The sequence below is a fragment of the Montipora foliosa genome, chromosome 5 (assembly GCF_036669935.1).
Source record: "Montipora foliosa isolate CH-2021 chromosome 5, ASM3666993v2, whole genome shotgun sequence".
NCBI lineage: Eukaryota > Metazoa > Cnidaria > Anthozoa > Scleractinia > Acroporidae > Montipora > Montipora foliosa.
Window position 1 is genome coordinate 26,847,157 of NC_090873.1, and position 7,456 is coordinate 26,854,612.

General features: G+C 38.7%; 1 long non-coding RNA gene across 1 annotated transcript in view; it reads right to left on the minus strand.

The window, feature by feature from the left end:
• Positions 1-2,114, minus strand: part of LOC138003831 (uncharacterized) — a 9,066-nt gene extending 6,952 nt beyond the window's left edge. Inside the window, exons 1-2 of the long non-coding RNA XR_011123679.1 lie at positions 1,845-2,114; positions 460-511 (exon numbers count right to left, since the gene is read on the minus strand). This is a non-coding gene — a long non-coding RNA (uncharacterized lncRNA). The remainder of the gene's footprint in view (positions 1-459; positions 512-1,844) is intronic.
• Between the last annotated feature and the right edge of the window lie 5,342 nt (positions 2,115-7,456).

Below are 7,456 nucleotides of genomic sequence, written 5' to 3' on the forward strand. Positions count from 1 at the left end.
AATTGAGGGCAACCACGTATTTTTCAAAGATAATTAATCAGCAATGTTTGTAAAAAACTTTAAAATACAAAGTAATGTATGGCGGTCTGTTCCAAATTGAAGCTTAACTTCCTCTGAAAAATGAGTGGCTATCCACAATTTTCTTTTTGGATACCAAGAGCACTTGCTAAGTTCTGCTTTCTCCGCATAGTTTTAAACCGCGCAAAAATATCCCTGTATTAGTACGTATCCGCCAATAGGAACCCCCAGTACATTCTCGACCCCAGACCTCTTCTCTTGTCGAGATGCGCAGAACGTATGCGCAATAACAATAGTAGGCACCGAGTAACAATGACGTCAGCAAAGATTCCCTATAAAACGAAGTTTGTGGTGGTGGTCAAACTTAGCGAGAAAGCACGCCATTAAATTTAGCAGGCTGTACTCTGGAATATGGTGTATCCGAAAGTTACATTTCCTTACCTTTTGATGTATCCGAGAGTTATATCGGTATCGTTTCCTTTTTGACCGCTGGCTGGATGGAGGAAGGAAAAAATTTAACATTTGAAAGAACGTAATTAATATCTTGTGGAGTCTTATTTATACTGCAGGCCGCTAGTTTACGAGGAGAGAATATAAGTTAGAGTTATTGCCCTTGCGGTAAGAATTACTAAGCAAGAAACGAGAAAATTACGCTGCACTGGCTAATATCTCAAGTGTGCACTCCAACTGCTCTATTTTGCTGAAACGGCGACAAAGTCAATTCTCTTCTGGTTTTTCGATCCACTTATTTTTTGCGTATCATCTTTCAAGGAGCCAAGCGAGAACCAAAGAATCGGCCACAACGTTTTCATAAATAGAAAGTCTTGCAAAATGTCATGACCACAGCCAAGGAAAAGTCAAAAGGGATCTAAATGAATAACTTGTCTTTTGGCTATTTACAGCATGCCAGCTATTCAACGATCAATAAGGGATTTCTAGACTTGTTCAGACGTCTGTAACTGGCTTACTGAAAATTCGATACGGGCGATGACCAGAGAGTATTTCCTCTTTGTTCTCATAGTTTGGAACATTGATATAGCTTTTTCCAAGGCTCGATAATCTCTTCTTCATCGCAACTGATTTGACCTACTAAGTGTTTTGATTCTGTTTGTTTTTGTTTTGATTTTTGATTTTTTTCCAGTATTCAGGGTAGTGCGTATTGAAGGTCAAACAATTGGATGACTATGCAACACGGATTTTTCCATTGAAATTCATTTATTTCCTAAGTTGGTTCCAATTGATACGTAGGGTGTAAAAGCGTCGTTGAAATTTTTATTCCAATCCCTACGTGCGAGCATTAACGAAATTCACATTGGATATTTCTAGAATAAACTCTCGTGACCAGACGAGTCCATAATACTTCAAAAGTGTTTGAAAACTTCGTTTAATTCTTAAGGTCCTTAAGAAAACAAAACTTAGACCCAATGGTGTTAGAACGCCTATTTAATATTGGTATAAACTAAGTCCTTCCAGCTGAAAAACAAAAGGTACTTGTTTTAAAAATTATCAACATGACGCTTGTCCCTCCAATAACCCTCTATTGTTTCATCGAAAAGGTACAGGAGATATATTCTTCTGATGTTACCCGAATCAGTGAATAATATTATCATTGCATTTAATGACAAAAACTTTCAATTTCAACCTGCATGTGTGGTTAGCTAACGGAAGAGACAATACTTTAAATCGATATCTGACTGGGAGGTTTTGTAAACTTTTTTAAGCCTTAGTTAAGAAGTAGGAGAAAATTAGCTCAAAAACCCTAATAAGTTAGTCTCGAGGACTTATCAAACGTCCTAAAAGCTTACTGTAAAGTCTTATTGACTTACCAAAGGTCTCCTTCTGTACACCTCTGTCTTAAGGTCAGCGTTGTTTTCTAAAGGAGTATTTTTAAATTTTCAACACGCCGAAAGTTCATCAGAAACTTCAAATCGGCGCCGGATCAGTCATCGCAAGGGACTCTGCCAAAGGTCATTCATTGTGCACAACGAACTGTTACATTGTGTTTCTAGGGCTTTTTAAGAGCCCCTTTTTCACTTTGTTTATCTTCAAATGGGCTTATCTGAGCTATTAAAACAATATTATCTTAAGGAATTAGGACTTACTATAAATGTTTAGTTGTTCTCGGTGTGGTTTTCATTCCTGGTTTAATCCGAACCACGCAAGAGAGATAACGGTCAACCAAATGATGATTAAGTTAAACTCTTGACTCACTGAACACAACGCTTATAACAATAAACTGGACTGAACAATAATAATACTGAACTTTATTTAAGTGTCAACTGTTACAGTATCTAGCACTGCAGCACTATTTGGGGAAACTGTGCAGAAATCAAATCAGTTTAAATCTCTTGGAGAAGGAAAACCAGAGTACATTCGGCGAAAAGCTTCTCGAAGCAGAATAAAGAACCAACGAAGTCAACCCACATGTGAGGCGAAATCCAGTCTAAGTAGACTAATCAGTTAAGTCTGAACGACATTTTGAAACTTATATTAACTTCATTCTATCAAAGTCAATATCAAGCACGCACAAAGATTATCACAATACCAAGCACAGTAATGAAGACTTTTGTTAGGTAATGCTCTTTCGTCTCCATAAAAAACTACGTTGATGGTGTCCGCCAAATCACGCTGCAAAGCTTAAAAGAAGGCACTTGAATTTTTTAAGAATAGTTTTTTCCCCATGGAAGGTGAATGTTAATCCTTTGGGAAGACGGGAAAGTTAACAATATAATTGTGTGAGTTTTCTGTGGTTATACTTACCGTGCGGTTAAATGTTTTGACCATGCAATGTTGCCCGCCTACTGTAGCTGTTTAACGAGTAATCTCGAAACAGACAGTCTAAATGAACTTCTCTGTAAATCTTGTTTACCCAACCCTTGTTAGACAGATTTCATGTCTGTGCTGAAAAAAGTAAAAATAAAACGGCTCAACTCTAGCGTCCTTAAAAAAAACGAATCTCCATCTTTCTGAAACTTTCCTCGAGGGCTTTGCTGATAATTTTATGTAACCGCTAAACAAGAACACTCTCTCGAAAATCCCTCGGATTTGATTGAAAGAGTGGTTTCCTAAGATTACCTCTTTTACCCCTGGGATATGTTATTTTTTCCGATAACCTCAAGGCTATTTAGTGCGTCTCAGACAAAATGGTGTATGGTGACAGCTAACTCGGAAACTTTATCAAGCCAGAATGAGTTCACTGCTTCCGCTTTCATTAGCACAGACGGCTGAGTTGATCATTGCAATCAAAGGTCTTAGCAGTTTTTGTTTGAGTTTCCCTATCTAAAGTATTGATAGTCGCACCCAAAATTTGAGACATTGTAGCAGCTTGTCTAAATCGTAATCCGGTTGAACCTTCTGAAAGATAAAACCCTCCCTTAGCTTCTGCAGAAACCCTGGTGCTTTCCTTAAAATTCGAGTCCTGTCAAATACGGTTTGACATTCGGTTAGAGAGAGCTTCGTTACAAATTCAGCAACTCCATATATGTGGTGCAATAGGTGCCATGGTAGCATTGTGATTGAAAAAGCCCCGATGGAGTGGCAATGTATTTGCGGAGGCGACAATCAATGCCACTCGAAACTTAAATGCGAGCATGCAATCATTAAGCTTCTTAATTTTGAGTGTGCGGATGAAGCCATGCACGCAAAAAGTCAGTGACTAAACATAGTTAATAATATCGTCTTACTGGTAGTATATGGTCTTTCCTTTTCCAGTTTTAACAAATGATCGTCGGCAATATTTTTCTGTTTCCAAGAAACATCAATTAACGACTCAGAAAAACTAAGGCCCCTTATATTTGTTTACGTTATCCATCCACTAATTATTAATCCTTGCCGTCATAAATGCTGCAATCCGGGCTGTCAGCAAATCTAAAATAACCCCTTTACATTGATTTGTTATAATTTCTTTTTAAGCTACTTAACTGAATAGCGTAACTGACTTGCAGAGGCGCATACATACCTGTTTACACCGTTTTGAGGTAAAAGGGTGCTTTACTTGATTTCATATCCGCAGTTCAATATATGATTCATTTCGTATATCATTTCGTTCATTGATTCATTCCCCACGGAAAAATGAGAACCCACAAATGACCAGCTCCCATCTTCAGTGGCTTCATAGCTCAGATGGTTAGAGCGTCGCACCGGTATCGCGAGGTCACGGGTTCAAACCCCGTTGAAGTCCTGAATTTTTCTTGCTTATCTACGCAATTGCTAAAATTGTGTCCACAACTGCGAGGGTCATAGCTTTACGTGGACTTTGGAGAGTTAAAATCCAAAAAAATCCCGGGTGAGTATGCCCTTAGGATCTCACCAGAAACGTTTTCGTTGTTTTGGAAACCCGTCATTATTTATCATAGATCCGCCCCTGAATCTGGTCCGAGTAAGTAACATAAATCTCCAAGCTTGAAGTTAGAATATATATAGAAGATATCGCACGGCCACATGGGGATACGAATATTATCTTCTCGTGCTGAGATTATTTCTCACGATTGAGCGTAGCGAACGAGTGAGAGATACTTTCACCACGAGAGGATAAAATTCGTATCCCCAAGCGGCCATGTAATGTTCTGTTTATTATATAGATATTGATGAAATGTCCAGATTTAAAACAACTTGTTTTACTCATTTTCGAAATGATGAAAAAGTGGTCACCAACTGCTAATACACGCATGTTGTGTAACATGAAACAAGATATGAAAGTTATGAAAAACAAATCATGATCAGGTAAAATTGTGCAATAAAATGTTAAGGTAGTACAGAAGAATTATATAAAGCACAAAAGTATCTTACAATGATGAGGAAGCTCGCGTTTTATTGGCTAATCGTGTTCGTTACCATGACGACACCTATATTCTCACATGTGAAAGAAAAAATGATATGTTCACTGCGCGTGGTAAAGATATGATTTTTTAGTAAAAGGAGAAAACCTGGTATTTCATCAGTATCTATATCATAAATTTCATATATTTGACTGCGGAATGAGCATGAATCATCGCAGTTACGTATACCACCTTAGCAGTTGCAAGCAAACCTGATCAAGGCTTGAAAGGGATTTGAATCTACGGCCATGCGATTTGAGAGGTGGTCCCCACTCGTTTCCTAGACGCGTGGGCGCAAGGAAAAAAACGCGCGGGAGATGCGCGCAGGGGAGAATGGGAAGGGTCAGAAGAAGAGAGACTACGTCTTCTCCTTCCCTCAATCCCCCTCGTCAATGGCGCGTACTAGAGACGACTGCGGACGAGTCATGACGGCCATATGACCTTATGCGGCTTGCATCCCTTATCTTCTCACTTTGTTTCATTTCATTTCCACCCTTGTCAAAGGCGTTCACAGGCATTTTGTTAACGTATTGGTTACTGTCGATGCGCTGCTAAATCCATACTTAACGAATCAGAACATCAAAAGGAAAATGTTAAAACGTTTGTTCTCCTCTACCTCCAAATTTCTCACTGAAACACTTTGATTCGAGTTTAGAAAAGCCCATCACTTAATATGCCCATAATGAAATGTCAACATTGTGGAAGACACTTACTAAATTTGTGTTTTAAATTAATTCCTATCCAATTAATGGATAGCGCAATTGGTTTCGCTATGCATATGGATAGTGCTATCCAACCGTTTGAACAAGTGGCCCCTGCCATATACGTTAGTCCAACTTAAATAAAATCTCGAATATTTCGGGAACGCAGATTCGCACGTCATATCAATATAACTAAATGCCAGACCTTTGAATAAACCATTTTTTTAATCGGACGGTTGGTTTTCAATCATAGCCCCGGTCGTGGCCAGGAATCAAACTAAGCCTCGTATTGGTGCAGAGCGAATAACAAAGCTCATATAGCATTGATCCATCCTAATGATCCCATCATGCATTTGTCAAGGAATCGCTACACTGGCTAAAAGTCACGTAAAACCACTGCCACTAGCATCATGAGGAAGTACAGCTCAGTCGTGGTTTTCATATGCATGCATTGTTAGCCTCACGCTACATCCACAAAATGACTTCAACATTTACAAGTAGAGTAACCTTGTAAGCTGCATCAGCGGTTTGAATCGATAAGTGTTTCGGTTAAAATTAGTCATGGATAGCGCTATCTACCTTTTGAACAAATGGGGCCAGGTGGATTAAAAGTGGTGTTGATAATTGATTCCAATAAACATACGGAAAAAAATGGGTACTCTACGAATATTTCACAATAGTACATCTTACAGCAGAGAGTTTTTTAGCAGGCCTGGTCAGAGCCACAGGCTGTCAAAGGCAGTTCTTGATTGCGGTGATCCGTGCTTTTTCCGTACAAGGTGATATCCTGAGTTTTCATGGTTACATGTTGTGATACGGAAATCTCTCGTCGCAATGAAAGTGCCTGAGAGTGACTTATCCACTGGATAAAATTATCTGGCCTTTGAATTGATTAATCGTAGCCAGAAGCTATCGTGCTGGGTGTAACTTCCTGATTCTATTTTCTGACTCTACTTTTGACATGATACCAAATCATAGTTCACATAGAGCAGTTTTCAATTGAGTATCGAAAGTAATTAGCGAATTGCTTTGGTTTTGCATTACTTCACTCAGTGATTGGTTCAAAGTTCTCGCGCCACTTTTTCAACCAATGGCAAGTAAACCAAAGCCAATCGTGGCTCGCGCGTGCACATTTTCCCGCGCTTTGTGTCGGCTCCGAGTAATTACTTCGAGTTTTGATTGGTTTTACCGGATTGTCTCCGTCCTTTTTGACTGGCCAAAATAATTACCTTGGTTTTGGTTTTACAACACTCGATTGAAACTCACTCTAGATTGATTGGTTATTAAACTCCGGGAATTTCAAAACCGAGAAAAGTGACGTTGCGCTTCATGTTAACTCGACAGTGACCATGCACAATCTTTTGTCCTCGGTTCACAACTGAGTTTTGAATAAATTAATCGAAACTTTTCATGGAGTGTCTCTTAGAAAAAGGGTGTGGTTTGTGCATGTTTGGAGGGTGAAAACAGAAAACAAATTAATGCACATAAAACAAAGAAACTTCAAGAAGTTTCAATCATCTCCATGTATGAACTATGATCAAATGAATGTATAATTTTCCATTTCCGTTTCCATCAAAAGCTGATAAATATTTTATATTTCCACCCTGACGTCAGCATTTCTGAATGCGATAACATTCCAGGAAGAGGAGGTAAATATTCACCACTTTCACCGACACTGAGGTGAATAATTTTTTTAGTATATTCCGGCCACACAAGTTGAATAATTAGCCGATTGAACATTTGCTTTATTTCTAATAATACAGCAACAGAATTGAAACGGGAAGCAATTTGTTTTTCAAGGCTCCGTTTGCTCAGAGGTGAATAACACTTGCTTTTCACCTGCGAGCCAGCCAATCAGAAAGCAGTATCCACTTGTGTGATATACACTAACAATCGATATTTTTAGATCATTTTCGAGGA